Source organism: Alosa alosa, chromosome 19 (genome assembly GCF_017589495.1).
Source record: "Alosa alosa isolate M-15738 ecotype Scorff River chromosome 19, AALO_Geno_1.1, whole genome shotgun sequence".
In the NCBI taxonomy this organism is placed as follows: Eukaryota; Metazoa; Chordata; class Actinopteri; order Clupeiformes; family Clupeidae; genus Alosa; species Alosa alosa.
Genome location: NC_063207.1, coordinates 22,907,856 through 22,926,293, shown reverse-complemented (window position 1 = coordinate 22,926,293; position 18,438 = coordinate 22,907,856). Strand labels below are relative to the sequence as shown.

Genomic DNA, 18,438 nt, shown 5'->3' with positions numbered 1-18,438 from the left:
CTAAATCAAATTATGGCCAGGATTCTATTTATAGCCGGGCCTCAGATTCAGACAAATAAAGGCCAGTAATAATTTTATATATTTTTTTCATAATTCATAAGAGCTCTTCTTAATATTGTTGGTTGGTTTAATATTGCCAATGAAAAGTCATTGTCTTATACCACGAGTCTCCAACACGTTGCTCATGTGGCAAGAGCGGTATTTTAGATAGCTTGACTGCACCACTCTGGGAATTTCACCCAGAGAAGTATTGATTCAATTGTAACAAGATTAAGTAATGGCACACAAGTTCGTCTACTCAGAATGCAAGAGACGTGGTTCCATCCATAAGTATATTTAACAAATAGTTACTACAAAACGACTAACAGATAGAAGGATACCAGGGCTGAGGCTTACTGGGGGAGGCAGATCACCATAGGCCGGGGGGAATCCCAGGAAGCCAACCACTTAACGTGCACACACACACACACACACACACACACACACACACACACAGCAAGAAAGATCCACTGCAACGAGCACACGTGAACACAGCACACAGGTATGGGACACCACCACCTCAGGGGTACTTCTACCCTCCCCTTGGGCTCAGCTCCTGGAAACAAAATAATAAATGGTAAACACAAACACACATAACAGTGGTAGGGTACCACAATCTCAGGTTATCTGCAGCAACAGAGGTGGCCTCCTACCAGTGCCAAAATCATAAACCAACAGCAACCACCACAAGACACAAATAACAATGCACACACATTAACACATGGTTATGGTCATACACATTAATTGCATGTGTATGACCGTACATTCATTCACGATCACGCCAGACCAACACTAAAAGCAGGTGTCTGCGCCCACCACTGCCGCTAGCTTCGGTGCCACAGCACGCGAACGGTGAAGCAGGAAACAATGTCTTGACAACGGATAATACACGGACCAAAACTCAGCAAAGCAGCAGTGAGCACCATGCACGTCCAGATGACTTAGGCCCACAACACCTACAATACACGACAAAAATAAAATTAAAACCGGACAAACATGAGAAACAAGTTAAATGCCTCAATAGGCTAGGCCTACATACCGGTGTAGCAGCGACTCATCACTTGAGGCAGGGTGTATGTTCCTGAAAGTGCACCGTGGTGGAACAAGCCATGCACCAAGACAGCATGGAGGCCAGTGAGGCAAGCATGGATGGTGCTATAAAACCAGGATTGCAGATATTAACCTCTCGAAACAAGTAACAACGGTAGCGCAAGAGGGAGAAAAACACAGAGATCTCATACCGGCGGACGGCAGGAAGGCGTGCGTTGGGAAGTGACAGAGGCAGGTTTCCAGGTGTCCACCTGGGCAAACGCTACCTACCATTTTATATGGTAGCCAGGTAAACTTATTGGCTAACCAATTAGGGAGTGATTATGGGGCGCTCCACCCCTTAATCCTGCTACACTCACAAGCTACCAGTTGCATGCCGCCCCCTTCTGAGCTTGCCAGAGGCTGAAGCAGTAACCTACATTTAAACACAATTGTTGCTGCCAGGCATCAGCCTACGAATTTTATAAAAAAAGTAAATCATGCAGAATTAAACAAATAACTAAATTTAGGCTATAAATAGACATCTTTGGCTATGCGGAATAAGGTTTCCATTTCAACACAACACATGTCCCAAATGAAGCGGATGCCTTATCTACTTAATAAGCGGATGGAAATCCCGACATGAACCGTCAAATACCCACAGATTTCAGTGGTCATCAGTCCCGATATTTAGCAATATCAAACAGTACAAGCCATGCCCCAAATAAAGGTGCTATGCTTTGCCAGCCTAAATAAAAGACTCCCGCCATAAGGATTTGAGGATTTACGATAGTCTGTCTCCTAAACATTCCTCACCCATAATCTAGACATGCATGAAAACATTTGAAAACAAAACTCACTGCCATGTAGGCTAATATTTGATCACTGTTTTGTACGACGGAGTATTAGGGCCACACATGAAGGAAGAAATATTTTTGCCATGACGAGATTAAACTCGCCATGTCGACATTAAACTTCGACATTTTCCGAGAATAAAGTTGAAATGTAATGTCGACTTTAATCTCAATGTATCGACTTTAAAGTCGCCATGTCGACATTAAACTTCGACATTTCGAGAATAAAGTTGAAATATCATGTCACTTTGAATGTCGGCGTGTCGACATTAAACTCAACATTTTGAGAATAAAGTTAGTTTGGAGAGAAAGGACCCTTCGGGGCGATTGAAAGGGAGGACGAATTAAACATTCCAGTTTTCTTCGACTGCAACAATGATTAGACATAGGCCTATATCATGTGAACAAAACATAAAACATTAACCTCCGTTGCTCAGCCAAATACTTTCCTGTAGGTCCTTATCACGGGTTACAGGCGATAAATCACGATGGTCAAAAGTAGCCTAAAAGCGTCATTAAGCGTTTTTTTTTTTTATTTATTGTAGGCCTATTATTAAAGTGTTTTTCATCTAAAGGTTCAACTTCATGCTTATGCACTAGACTAGGCATACTAGGCTCTCTCCCCAATCCTAGAATTTCACATTGCTTGTTTGTAATGGATGCAAAACAGCCTATTGCTGAATGTCTAGGAACCCGAAGCTGTCCTCCTCCCGACCACCCCATGTACTAGTAGCCTACATGCGTACATGCACACACAGTGCATAAATAAAGTATACATGCACACATATTCCCTCACGGGATCAAAATAGTAAATATGCTTAGGCTATACCTGTGTTTATAGCCTCCTATGTTTTATTACAGGTGAGACATGGAAAAGCAGTTTTAGAGAATTAGTTAACCTATGGAAGTGGCGGCCTGGTTCATGAAGGGCAGTTATTTTAATGTGCGGTGGCCTTACCCACGTAAAACAGAGTGAAATAGCATTTTGTATAGAAACATATCATTGGATACATGTATTATTCTAGCTATATAGGCTACTAAACGGCATAGTGCATGGTATTTCCAACCGCGAGATACAGCACTTCACGATGACGGCAATGAGTAGCAGTGCCGGCCCGAGCCTTTTGGGGGCAGAATTTGAGCAGAATTTGATTTGGGGGCCCCCTCCCACAACGCAGAGTCACCTGTGCTTGGCGATAATTGACAACTTCACACTATAATGTCATATTATAAAATATAGCTGCAAGCAGCAATGAGGGGGCCAAGCAGGTAGTTCAGCAGGCCAGATTTGCCATGTGAGTCAATGCCGTTGCATCAGACATATAGCCTTAAGCAGTCACAGCAAGTTCCATGCCAAACAACTCAAGATTGGCTGAGTTACAAGGTCAAGTTTTACATCAAAACATAACTGATTTTGTGGAGCTGAACCAGGGCTGAGTGTCGCCGCCCCCTCCCCCAGCCAGCCCACCGCCACAACCGCCCCTGCCCATCCCACCCGCCCCACTCTTGCACGCACGCATTAGAATGAACTGGATGGAACTTGCTGTCATCAGTTTCTCATCAAAAATAAAAGATTGACTGAGATATGATCACACTTGCTGTGCTTTAAACATAGTGGTCAAAAACTAACGTCATTGGGTGTGTTGAACTCAGTTTGGCCCAAGGATTCCAATGATCTCATTTTGACATTCGGGTCAACGGGTCAAAAGTTACGTCTGTGAACACACGTCAAGGATACAAGGATACAAGGAAGTTTATTGTCACATGCATATAGTTACTGGAAGTAAGAAATGCAGTGAAATTATGTCTGGTGTCAGCCTATTTGTGCATTAATGGGGGTAAAAGTGCAGTAGAAGAGGGGTTTAGTAGATTAAGTGGCAAGGGCTGCATAAAAAACTTTCCAACGTCCAACTTTGGCCTGTTGGTGGCGCTACAGCGTTTGAGGTGCCGGCATGAAACTTGGTGAAATGAATTATTGGGCTGTCCCCAATCAGTGTGCAGAATTGTATAACTTATTACCAGACGGTTCTATGGGCTGCCATTGACTTCCATTGCAGAATAATGCACATTAGCAACTACTGGCCAAAATGCATTTTTGTCAATTACAGAGCCCCCTAGAGGTCAAAGGTCACCAGATTTCTTGAGTGTCCTCCCGATGGGCTCAAAGGTGCATGTACTACGTTTGGTTTTGATACATGAAAGCGTTGCTGAGATATGAGCTCACTTTCTGTTTGGCGGCTTCACGCAAATTTCGATTGCCCGTTCAAGGGCCAATGCTTCTGTCAATAATTCCAGAAAATTAGGCAGTGATAAGGCATGGTCTGAGGATGGTCTGTGCCAATTTTGGTGAAAATCAGATGAAATTTGTGAACTGTGAAAACTTGTTCATGTTTTTGATTAAATCCAATATGGCGGCCGAATCAATTACGATGACATCACAAGTTGGCCTGGGTCGGCCTAAGGACCATCAACAGTAGTACCAGACACCACTAGTGCGTTTTAATTCTAAGCACAACTGCTGCTACAGGCCAAAAGGCATGTTTCTTAATTACAGCGCCCCCTAGAGGTCAAAGGTCACCAGATTTCTTGAGCGTCCCCCTGATTGGGTCCTGAGTCCATGGACTAAGTTTGGTTATGATAGATGAATGGGTTGCTGAGATATGAGCTCACTTCCTGTTTGCCAGCTTCGCCGCAAATTTCGATTGGCTGTTACGCACGAACGGTTTTAGTTCCGAAGACAAAAAGCAATGCATTAATGAGGCATGGTCTATAGATGATATCTATGAAGTTTGGTGTCGATCGGACAAAATGTGTGACCTCTGATACGTTTTAAGTGATTTTGATGAAATCCAAAATGGCGGAAAATGACATCATAGGGTGCGTTGAACTCGGCTTGGTCCAAGGATTCCAACGGTACCTCATTTTTCAAAATCGGATCAACAGGTCAAAAGTTACGTGCGTGAACACACATCCAACTTTGGCCTGTTGGTGGCGCTAGAGTGCTGGAGGTGCCGGCATGAAAATTGGTGCAAATAATTATTGGCCTGTCCCCAATCAGTGTACCAAATTTCACAACTTTTCACCAGTTGGTTCTATAGGCTGCCATAGACTTCAATGGCGGAAGCGTAATAATAATAGGGAAGAAAACATAGAATCACTATGGGTTGCCCTGCAGCTTCGCTGCTTGGCCCCCAATTAATACAGTTAGGTTATGTATTAATACAGTGACTGATTATGAACTACTGTCCCCCTGGACACAGATGCATAAGGACTCGGTAGGCTCATTCAGTAATCCATCCTTGCTCACATGCCAAAAATGTTTTGGGGCTCCGCTTTAGACTTCTGGCCCCATGTGCTTGGTAAACCAATGTATTAATATAGTTGTTATCAGGGCCGGCCCGAGGCATAAGCGAACTAAGCGGCTGCTTGGGGCCCCCTGGCCACCAGGGGGCCCCCAATCGAGTTTCTTTTTCTTTTTTTTTACATAGTAAATAACGTAAACAAGTGACATCAATGAATGAATAAATGAAACAATTAATAATTCAAAACAAGAAAACTCTGATTTCATGATCAATGTGCCTGCCTACCTCTACTGTGTCTGCCAGCCTTTGAGTCACGCGCATAAACTAGACACCTCGGGTTCATAGACAATTCGTGCAGACACTGCATCAAGTTCAAAAATCGGAAGAGACGGTGAGATGTTAAGACAAGTCACAAAAAAAAAGGGCGTATCCCTCTGGTGCGAAAACAGAAAAGAAGAAAATGACAGAGGAGAAAAACGAGCAAGATACAGGTATGTTTGCATGATTATTTACAGTATGTTTTGTGCTTGAGGTAGCTAGCTAGCTGTCATGATCGAATATAAGCCATCACCAGAACTAAATCCCTGCCATCAACAGCGAAATGTCTCCCATTAATATATATTTATCTAGGTGTGTTTCAGATGTCAAGGATATTGGGATTGTTTTGGATGTTCAATCAAGCATGTACCCTAGCTCTACTGTAGGTGGGCTTATGTTGTAAATTAAAGTTAGCTAGCTGACTGAAGTGGACATTAGCACTAGAGTAGCTACATGGCAGTAGCTGAAGGCAAATTTACCACAGAGGGGATTGTTTCTGATTTAAGCACCTGAAAGTGTTGATAGTTTATTATTGTTCAATAATATGTAACATAGTGGTAAGTCTGATAGCAACAGCAGGCTAAGCCCAGGCTCCCAGTCCCAACCCCAACCCATTGACTAGCGCAACTCTGGGCATCGGTAACGTTCCAGCTTCATAGGCAAAGATGGAACAGTAGCCTACGTGCGCTCTGCTCTAAGATCTTTGGAGAGAGATGGTAGTGTTTGAGAAAATATACCATGTTGGGTGGGGAGACTTCTGTGATGAAAATAGACTTAAATTTGATTAAGACAGCGGCGAGTGATGTAGCGGTGCTACCCTAATATTTAGGCTGCAGTAGATCACCATGTTAAGCGTTCACCAGACCATACTGCAATTATACTTTTGATTATGCCTCATTTGCCAATAGAATATGAATTGTTACATGTGGAATTGCTTGTTGATGAGTGTAAGTAATGATGGCAAAATAAACTCATTCTGCTCGATCAAATATGCACTTTACACTGTTGAAGTACTTTGGAGCACATCTCTACCTCTACCTCATCAAGTGTCTACCTCCATGGCTGATGACACAGAAGGTGAGGTTTTGTTGATGGCAAATGGTTACATAGCCTGTTAATATGACATGACACATTTAACATAGTTTTATTTATTTATTTATGTATTTATTTAATAATTGCAGGTTTGTCCACTGCAGAGTTGCAGATGCCTGAAAGCCAGGAGCGAAGTAGGAATAAATATATCTATTTTTTTTTTGGGACATTTTATTTTTGATTATTAATGTTTGTCTATTTTGGTTTTATTTTGTAGTTGAAGATTGCTCATTTAATGCACATTTGCAGATTTGTTCTGCAAATTTGTTGAAAAACAAGTCATTAAACTGATGTACTTGTTTACAACAAATATAAATACAGTTGTATTTTGTTATTTGTCAATTCAACTTCAGTAAACCACCCTTAGTGCTTCACTTTGAATATGAATGTTTCAAATAAATCTGTGATTTTAGTACCCTCTAAGATTAAAAGGAGTATATATACTTTATATAGAAAGTATTTTAACAGTGTCCCTGAAAAAAATAAAAATATTGCATAAGTGCATAGTTGATCGAGCAGAATGAGTTTATTTTGCTATCATTACTTACACTCATCAACAAGCAATTCCACATCTAACAATTCATATTATATTGGCAAATGAGGCATAATTGCAGTATAGTGAGCAGCTTAACATGGTGATCTACTGCAGCCTAAATATTAGGGTAGCACCGCTACATCACTTGCCACTATCTTAATCAAAAAGTCTATTTTCATCACAGAAGTCTCCCCACCCAACATGGTATATTTTCTCAAAACACTACCATCTTTCTCCAAAGATCGAGGCAGAGAGCGCGTGCTGTTCCATCTTTGCCTATGAAGCTGGAACGTTACCCGATGCCCAGAGTCGCTAGTCAGTGGGTTGGGGTTGGGACTGGGAGCCTGGGCTTAGCCTGCTGTTGCTATCAGACTTACCACTATGTCACATATTATAGAACAGTAATAAACTATCAACACTTTCAAGTGCGAAATCAGAAACAATCCCTCTGTGGTAAATTTGCCTTCAGCTACGTTTTCATGTAGCTACTGTAGTGCTAATGTCCACTTCAGTCAGTTAGCTAACTTCAATTTACAACATAAGCCCACCTTTGGCTAGGGAACATGCTTGATTGAACATCCAAAACAATCCCAATATCCTTGACATCTGAAATACACCTAGATAAATGTATATTAATGGGAGACATTTCTCTGTTGATGGCGGGGATTTAGCTCTGGTGATGGCTTATTTTAGATCATGACAGCTAGCTAGCTACCTCAAGCACAAAACATACTGTAAATAATCATGCAAACATACCTGTATCTTGCTCGTTTTTCTCCTCCTCTGCCATTTTCTTCTTTCTGTTTTCGGCACCAGAGGGATACGTCCTTCTTCTTCTTCTTCTTCTTTTTTATATGGCGGTTGGCAACCAGCTTTTTGGTGCATTACCGCCACCATCTGGACTGGAGTGTGGATCAAATGGTCATCCTACACTTTCCTAAATTCTTTTAAATAACCCAGTTACCTTCAAAAAAGAAAACAAAAAGGAAAAACAAATTTCACCTGATTCTCTTTGCAGTATATCATTCAAATTTAATGTCATCTGGATTTCACCAAGTTGTGAGATAAATCTTTGTCTGGCTTGATGGTACTCAGGACAAAACATAATTACATGCTCTATGGTCTCTTGACTATTACAATATTCACACATTCCATCAACATGCTTTTCATGGTAACTAATGTTCTGTTTAATCCTGTATGTCCTAGCCTCATTCTGGACACCACATCTTCTTCTTGCTTGCTTCTGCATGTATTCCTGCTCCTCCCCACCTTTCCTTGAATACTATGCAGGTGTCTTCCAGACTGTTGGTTATCCCATACAAATTGCCATTTTTCATTTATTTTAGCTTTGATTATACTTTTGACTTCAGCTTTGCTGTATTTAATATTCAACTCTATATCAGACTTCCCTGCTGCTTTCTTTGCACATTTATCTGCTAATTCATTACCTCCTACACCCTATATGAGCTGGTACCCATATAAATGTAGTACTAATACCAGACTTAAGCAGATTGTTGGCTAATTGCATTACTTCATATACTATGTCCTGTCTAGACTCAGAGTGACAACGTTTAAGGCTTATTAAAGCTGAGCTAGAGTCTGGCCTTAATCACAGCTTGCTTGGGTCTATTGCTCTCTACCCACAATAAGGCCATCCATATTCCTATAATTTCTGCTGTGTATACAGCTAAATCATCATTGATTCTCTTTCCAGATTCAATGTTTAATTGAGGGATAACATAAGCAACTCCCATTTTCTTATCAGTCTGCTTAGATGCATCAGTATATAAAATGACTGCTTCTTTATATTTGCTCGCAATGTAACTCTGGACCCTGTAATGATCCACTTCAACATCCTTCTTTTCCTCTAATAAGCCCAAGTCTACTGGAACCTCTGACATCAGCCAAGGAGGAAGAACAGGATATAACACTGTAGGGCTTATTTCAAGAGCACTGATTCCCATATTTATTACCTTTTGTTTTATTGTCCAACCAAAACTTTTAATAAGGTAACTCTCTCTCTCTTGACACTGCCATAAGACTGATTGACTCATGTGTTTTTCACTATGACCCCTTAGATTTGTCCAATACACAAGAGACAGCTGGTCTCTTCTAAGATAGAGAGGCATCTCTCCCATCTCTACCTGGACTGCTGCCACTGGCGTGGTCTTAATTGCCCCACAGCATAGCTTCAAACCTTGGTTCTGAATTACATCTAGTTTCTTAAGTGATGTTTTTTAGCAGCAGACCCATACACTACACACCCATAGTCAAATACAGATCTCATCAGCCCTGTATAAATGGCTTTTTTAAAGCAGGTCTACTTGCTCCCCATTCAACTCCACGCAGACACCTCATCACATTCAACACTTTCTTGCATTTCTCAATATTTTTTTGTATATGCATTGTCCAAGTTAATCGTTTGTCAAACCACATTCCTAAATATTTGAAGAATTCCACTCTTTCTAAATCTGCCCCAGATAATTTGATTTTAACATCTTCATTTATTTTCTTCCTAGAGAAGAATAAAGTCTTTGTTTTATCTATTGAGATCCTAAACCCCCATTGAAGGGCCCATTCTTGGACTCTGTTCACTGCCTGTTGCATCTTACCCACCACAAAATCTATATTTCTTCCTTTTTTCCACATTGCTCCATCATCTGCAAACAATGCCACCCCAACTGAATTTTGTATGTCTTTAAAAATATCATCTATCATTATTGAAAATAATAGTGGACTAACAATACTTCCTTGTGGGACACCATTTTTCACACTGTATTGCTCACTTAATTCTCCATTTATTTTAATTTGAATTGTTCTATTAGACAAAAACCCTTTAATCCATTGGAACATCCGTCCCTTTATTCCCAATATTTTAACCTTTATCAGTATACCTTCTTTCCACAACATATCATATGCCTTCTCAATGTCAAAAAACACTGCCACTACATTTTCTTTGTTCACTTGAGCCTTCCTTATTGTATCTTCAAGGCATACAACGGGATCCATGGTGCCTCTACCTTTCCTGAATCCACTTTGATAATGACTCATTAATCCTTCGTTTCAACCCAATATGTAAGCCTGTCATTAATCATCCTTTTCCATAGTTTTTCCCATCTGGGATGTTAATGCAATAGGTCTATAGTTAATTGCTATTTTAGGATCTTTCCCAGGTTTCCTAATAGGAATAATTATAGACTCCTTCCATGTTCTAGGAATACAGCCATCTATCCATACTTTATTATATAGACTTAACAAAACTTCCTTCCCCTTATCACTTAAGTTCTCCAACATGGAATAGCAGATTTTATCCATCCCTGGAGATGACTTACCTAATTTACTTAATGCCTTATTGAGTTCAGATTTCGTAAATAACACATCCAATACCCCTTCTTCGCTATCCTCAATGTCAAACACATTGCAATATTTTTCAATTGTAACTTCTCTACCTCTTTTTTCTTCTTGATTTAAATTCCCTGAGCTGTGCACCTTGGCTAATGTTTTAGCCATAACCTCTGCTTTTTCAATTTCTCAATATCCTGATTTTTATCAATAGATAGTAACAATTCATCACTTACTTCTCTATACTTACCCCAATCTGCTTTTCCTAAAATCCATCTCTCTTCTCTTATGTCATGTTCATTTCTTAATTCCACTCCTATCTGAATTCTAATAGGATAATGATCACTTCCTACTGTGCTTTCCCTAACTACCTCCCAGTCACATCTATCTGCAATGGTTTTTGTGACAATAGTTAGATCTATTGCTGACTCTGTACCCCTTGCCACATCTATTCTAGTCCCAGATCCATCATTCAAACATACTAACTCTTTCTCTTCCATAAATTCTTCGACTACATTTCCATTCCCATCATCCCTCTCTCCCCATAATGTACTATGTGCATTAAAATCCCCACACCAGATAATTCTCCCTGTCAAATCCTTCCAAATATCCTCCAGTTGCCTTATCTCCACTTGTCTACATGGGTTATAAAAGTTTATAATTGTCACATTATCTTCATTTGTCCATACTTCTGTAGCAATGTATTCCAAGTCATTCCCCCTCTTTACCTCTCTATACTGAAGTCCCCTTTGTATAAAAATTACAACTCCTCCTCCTTTACCTATTTCCCTATCCCTTCTTATAGAGTCATACCCCTTTATTACAAAATCCAACCTAGGCACTAGCCAGGTTTCTTGTATACAAATAATATTAGGTTTCTCTTGTAAATTTTCAACATATTTTTTTTGAATTCTTGGCCGTTTGCAATTAAACTCCTAGCATTCCACTGAAGTATAATTAAAACCATTATACAGGCCCCACTCCATGACTGTGATTGTTGTGTTTCATCATTAAGAATATCTCTTACTCTTTCCCAAGGCATTCCTTTGCATCCAGGTATTTTTCAGCTGACTTTACAAATATTTTAATTCTTTCAGTTCTACTAGTGGTCTGTGCTGAGCAATTGATTATCTCAGCCATGAAGAGCACAAAATCACCTTTACTCACAATCAACGATCTTCTTTTAGTTGATCACACTTTACACATTCCTTTACATCTTTAGTCCCATCCTTTATTGTTTCTACCGGTACACCTACACCTCTTGGGACTTTCTTAGTTGCCTCTGCATAGGAAACCCCTTGGACTACTTTAATTCGCTGTACCTCCTGCATTCTTTTGTTAGCCTCACAACCTCCATATGCTGCACTATGTTCTCCTCCACAGTTGCAACATTTTAGTTTTGCCCCCTTCTTCACACTTTCCATTTTCATGTTCACCGCTACATGCCCATATCTTTGACATTTAAAACACCGCAGTGGTGGAGGAATGTAAACCTTGACATCATAGCTCATGTAACCAATCAAGACTTTTCCTGGGAGTTTAGCTTCGTCAAAAGTTAACAGTACTGATAGACTGTCACATATAACTCCATTCCTTCTTGTTTTAAGTCGCTTTGCTTCCCTTACTTTAACATTTTGTATTCCTTCTTTCACTGAATCCACTGACTCACTTAGAGGAATCCCAGAGATCACACCCCTAACAAAGTTTTTTGTCATATGCCATTGAACACTTCACTTTCGCTGTCCATTTAGTTTATTTGTCTTTATTGCTTTCTGTTGTTGTTCATCACTTTTACATATTACCAGTAAAGAACCATTCCTCAATTGTTTAGCGCCTTACCTCCCCAATGTCTTTATGCAGACTTTTGGTTAGTTGGATTGACTCCACTTTCGTTAAAAAGTAGTCCCCTCTTTGTAACAATTTGATAAACACCTTGAACTCATCTTCACTCCTTTTCACGTTTTTATTTCTTTATCAATGTCACTATAATCTGATTCGTCTCTATCTTTAGTTTTCCGTTTCCTATTGATTACTTTCCACTCATCCAAACTCCCGCGTCCAACATCCATCTCCCCATCCTCACTTCCTGATCCGTCATTTCCTGACCTCTGACCATTCACAGTCCAGTTGTTGCCAACCGCCTGTAGCTCACGCTCAACAGACAAACGTCTACGCTCCTTTCCTCCAGTTGCCGCCATTCCCAGGCTTCTCAGGGATACGTCCTTTTTTGTGACTTGTCTTAACATTGCCGTCTCTTCCGATTTTTGAACTTGATGCAGTGTCTGCACGAATTGACCTATCGCAAGCCCCGCCCATCGAACGCGGTTGAGCCAATGGCAGTCCAGTAGCTCCGCACATGTAGATAAAGTCCGACAGCTTCACCTTACGGCTCCATAGAAATGCATTGGAAGCCGTGATTTTTTCCGGCTTTATGGGATTGTATAGTGATGTAAATGGAAAAGGGACGGCCAAACGACATGTGTGGGATTAACGCAACACCAATACACAGAATAATGGCTTTCAATCTTGATTATGCTTTTTTGTTATTATGTTAAATTAGATTAAATTATCTTAAGCTTACTCCTTAGCAAACCACAATGAAACAGTGCTCCACCACATCTATGGATTAAGCCAAACAGTTAACTCAATGTAAGTAAGATAAACAAGATCGTTTATTGTTCTCAGCACTGCCAGCATTATGTATAAAATGATTGTCACTTAGAGGAGACTTCGTGACAACTAAGGTTAGCATAGTTAGCTAACCGCTGCTAACGTGCTAGCATCGCCTCGTCAGAAAAGCATGGGGCTGTGCACAGTAGTATAACATTTATTCACCATAAATTAATAAAGTTGAAGTCGCTTTGCAATGTAGACTATGTTTCCGTTTATTTGCAGTACCATGTTCCTTACATGACATGACCTGGTGCCCTAGCAATATGCATGCAAGTCTATCTAGCACAGCTAGCTATTAATATCAGTGAGTCCCACTCGCCCCCCGTCTAAGTTTGTCACCCAACCTAGATATTAATTTTTATACATGTGTCTCCATGGCATACTGGAGTTGTTCAACGGATTCTAAATGAAATCAAGTCCGTGGCTCTGTAAAAGAGCCTCTTAGGTTGTAACTTTTACATACAGGCTTACAGCTACCATTGAAGTTCTAGTCAACTCCGGTCTTGGTCCAAAGATTGTTAAGGCGGAGCAAGATGTTTCATCAGGAGCCACTTCCGGGAACCCGGATCGCACGAGGGGGGGTCAAAATCCCCCTTTATGCAGAGCAGAGGCAGCGACTGCTCCATTGAAGTCTATGGGCATAGCTCAGAATTTCCCCACATATGCTAAGGTCTTGGTTCTATAGACTTAGGAATGTGAATTTTGGGCACGTTTTCATGATCCTCAAACCCTTCTGAACATTTCAGGTACATTTTTAGCATTTTTGAGCATTCCAGTCTGGAGAAAATCAACCTTATATCAGGTTGTCGCCCGGTTATTTATGCAGCTGCTGTTGGCGGTTGCAACGTGACGGCTTTCGTCAATACGCCATCGACCGCCTCTTTATGCAGACAGGATTCGATCCCCATTTCACGCCCATAGACATGAACTACGATGAAGTATCTTGCTCCGCCTTAACAATCTTTGCTTGGTCTTAGCTGTCGGATTTAGCAACAGTAACTAAGGGGGGCGGGACTTTGCGAAAGGTCAATTGTCTATGCACCCGAGGTGTCTAGTTTATGCGCGTGACTCAAAGGCTGGCAGACACAGTAGAGGTAGGCAGGCATGTTTATCATGAAATCAGAATTTTCTTGTTTTGAATTATTAATTGTTTCATTTATTCATTCATTGATGTCACTTGTTTACGTTATTTATTATGTAAAAAAAAAAAAAAACTCGATTGGGGGCCCCCTGGTAGCCCCAAGCAGCCGCTTAGTTCGCTTATGCCTCGGGCCGGCCCTGATGAGTAGTTAACAGACAAGACGCAATCTATCTGAAAGTCGACACGTCGAGATTAAAGTCGACATTACATTTCAACTTTATTCTCGAAATGTCGAGTTTAATGTCAACATGCTGACTGTAAAGTCAACATGTCGAGTTTAATCTCACCATGGCAAAAATATTTTTTTTTCTTCATGTGTGGCCCTAATACTCCGTCGTAGTTTTGCTACTAATTATATTTCACATAATGAATACACACACTAGAAAGTAACAATAGGCCTACTGTGCGCTCCGTGACTGTATCTGTTCACGTCCGCTATCGATTATAGCGTTCCTCAAATGGAGAACACATCCATGTGTTATAGGCTGTCATGCTTCAGTGTTTGCAAAATTCCTGACGGTTCCTGATCGCTAAACGTTTGTTTTCCTTTCCTGTTGATCGCGGTTGATGTAGAAGCACCTAGGCTATAATTTGATTTAAGCGGTGAGAGAGAGAGAGGGAGAGGTTGTTGGGGGTTCAATTGAAGTGAGTTGGTCCGTCCAGTCAATAGTCACGCTTTCAGGGCTCCATTATTGGATTAACGTTATCAGACAGCGCTGTAACATGTGTGGGAATTTCTCTCATTATGATGGAGTTGTGGGACTTTTATTATTATGCTCAATACTTAATAATTTATGCGCAATATACCTGCAATCCCACGCTGAAATTTAGGCCCTGGTTTTAAATGCGCATATTTATTTGGCCTCTATGTGTCCAGTTACATCTGTCTGTTCTTGGTCTTGGATTTTGTGAAATACATTTCTAAATATCACCTGCTTGCTGCAGCTTTGGTCTGCACGTCCTATTAAAACCCGGTCTGTGCACGTCTTCTTAAAACCGCATCTTTTTCTCTCTCGTGGGCATTTAATCTGCTGCCGACTTGTCACTCCACATCGCCCAAAATGCTTGATTGCATTGCATTCTCTACATTTTTAGCTAAATATTCATGTACGACATCAACATTTTTGTTCAGTAAATCTTTTGTAAATTGCTTTACAATTACTGTCGGGCCTATAGGCCGATCGCCTGGTTTGCGCTTTGGTCACGTCCTTTTAAAACCATCTATTTCTCTCTCATGAACATTTAATCTGCTGCCAGCTTGTGACTCCACATTGCCCAAAATGCTTGATTGCATTGTATTCTCCACATTTTAGCTAAATGTTGGTGTACCACATGGCATTTTCTTTCAGTGAATCTTTTGCTTTACAATTAGACCTTCCGCCCTCCTCTTGGCTGCCTTCACTCCTTCATCTTCATTAACATTATTCTTTTTGGCCTCAATAGTCCAGTTACATAGTCTCTGTTTTTGGTTTTGGATTTTGTGAAATACATTTCTAAATAAATGCGACTTACAGTCCAGTGCGACTTATATATATTTTTTTCCTGTTCATGATCCATTTTTTGACTAATGCGACTTATACTCCAGAGCGACTTATAGTCCGGAAAATACAGGAGTCCAATGTCCATCCCCAGACGTGCTGTCTGTACCATGACAAGGTGTAGCTCACCATGTCTTTAATGGAGCAGCTGATGGACATGCTCTGTCCAGGCTTGACCAACAAATCCTTCATAACCTGGGTGGGCAGGAGTCAGGCTTACTAGACCCTGACACCTCCGACCCTGTGGACACATACATTTCAGCTTTAAAATTGGTTGTTAGCATATTTTCATATGGGCGTAGGTGTGACTGTCAGTTGTCTGCATGCTGGAGAAAGGGAAGCTTCCATCTTCGTACTTATAAAGATTTATGAGGAGAAACTGAAGAAGAATGCAATGACATGCCTTCCTTGCCATCCTGTTTGCAATCGGCTGATTTCACTGAACAGTATTGCTTTGCCTTCTGGAGATGGTTGTCACTTAAACTTAGGAAACAGCACCCCCTATAGATCACACAGTGCAGTGCAATTTGATTGTTTGGTGATTAATAAAAGAATAACATTGATGCTGTGACATCTGATTAAGCAAATGCAATTAATTGGAAACTGTAGATTACACTCTTTGTTTTCAATGTTTGAGCAACAGAAATGGAAGCTAGGCTTGATGAGTTAAGTGTGAGCTCTCTTCACACAGCAGCAGGCAGAAGCTTCTTGTATGGAAGCATGCAGCCTGTTGCACTGTGACTTGCAGCACAGTAGTAGGTGCCGCTGTCCTCTCTGTTTACATTGGAGATCTGCAGGCTGAATGTGTCCTCTTCTTTGACAAAGCTAACTTCAAGATGCTCAGTAGGAGACTCATGTTCTTTCATAAGGAATTCTACTGCTGTGCCATAGCCACGTTGCCTGTACCACAGCATGGTATAGCTGCCCATGTCAGACATGCTGCAGTTCAGTCGCAGATTGCTGTGTCCAGGATGGACAGTCGCATCGCTGGGTGACTGGTCTATTGTGAGTCCACAGACAACTACAGAGGAGTTTAGAGGAGGAAAATGTTATAGCGTAGATTAGGATTACAAAGTACTTATCTGCCTACAATCCTGCATTAGAATGTCTTCAAAATATTCTATATTTGCATATGCAGAAAAATCTAGAAATAATCAGCTCTTATGAAGATAGCAATGAAGCTGAGTATTATGCATAGATCACTATTGCCTGTCCTCTATCCATTACCCTCAGTGCAACTCAGCAGCACCAGTCCACCCCAGAGAAGCAGCCGGAGCATGATCTTCTGAAACGGTTCCCCGTAGACAAACCCCTGCAGATGAGAGCTCACTGTGTCTGAGGAAGGGTGGAGATGACCAGTGTGTGTGTGTGTGTGTGTCTCTCTCTCTCTCTCTCCCTCTGTCCCTGTGTGTGTGTGTGTGTGTGTGTGATGTGGTTGAGTCTGTGGGGGGTTTCTGGTGCCGGTTTTTGTGTGGCTGCGTCACACATCTGCTTCAGTGTGCCCGTATCTAGCAGAGCAGTAGTACGTCACCGCGTCCTCTACTTTAACACTTTGGATGTTCAGCTTTGGCTCTGTTGCTGTCGGGCGCTCAAATTCAAAGCCCTTCTTAAAGTCAGGCTCTTGGTCCACGTATCCAGCTCGGTATGAATAGGCCATGAGATTGAAGCCATGTCTGAAGGGAACACTAAGAGAAAAAGCCAAAACAACATCACACTGTTTTTGGCAAGAGAATTAATGGTGCTGATGAAAATCGTGAATAGTAGGCTATGAGGACAGAGATGACAGATATGAACTACATCCTCTAGCAGAGGAAGCTTCACAAAAGTTCTCACGACTCTGTTGAACATGCCCCTGCAGAGGAAGCTTCATAAAAGTGCTGATGACTCTGTTGAACATGCCCCAGAGGTAGCTTCATAAGAGTGCTGATGACTCTGTTGAGCATGCCCCTGCAGAGGAAGCTTCAGAAGAGTGCTGATGACTCTATTGAACATGCCTGCATGTCTTGATAGGTCTTTTTAAAGGTCATAGCTCCACTGATTCACATGTATATGCTAGACATGACTTAAAACATTATTCACAGCAGAACACTTTCAACATATAGAGAAATGTACCTCCACTATTTCTAATTTAAAACAAACTTTAAACACTGTTCTCATAGCTGGAATAGGGAATGTTTTATCTTGTGAATATTTCTTATGGCATTTGCACTTGAAATTGTACCCCCACTACACTGTTGATCATGCTGCACATAAGTTATCTATAGAGCCTGTCCATTTCAGCTGAGTTTGTTTTTGTGGCTCTAAAATCGCCTCCTTGGTCAGCTCTCTGTGATTATTCAGACAGGGAACAAGACAGGTGAAAGTCCACACCACGGCGGTAATGAACTGAATGTACTGTATGGTAAAACTGTTCTTCCCAGGGAGCAGGTACCATAAAAATGACCATTTCTGTGTTGCGTGAAAAGTATTTAAAGAAAATTTAATTATACATGTCCGGTATGTGGTACCCTCTACTGAACTTAAGTACAGATTTGTGGGTGTATCTGTCTTTTACAACTTTTTTTCATGAGGAGAA

The 18,438-nt window shown here is 41.0% G+C and overlaps 1 long non-coding RNA gene across 1 annotated transcript; it reads right to left on the bottom strand.

The window, feature by feature from the left end:
• Nucleotides 1-583: 583 nt before the first annotated feature.
• On the bottom strand, nucleotides 584-1,325 carry LOC125312381. Its single transcript, XR_007196608.1, has 3 exons — nucleotides 1,281-1,325; nucleotides 1,079-1,194; nucleotides 584-995 (listed from the first exon to the last, which is right to left on the bottom strand). It is a non-coding gene; the product is annotated as an uncharacterized LOC125312381 (long non-coding RNA).
• Nucleotides 1,326-18,438: the final 17,113 nt, after the last annotated feature.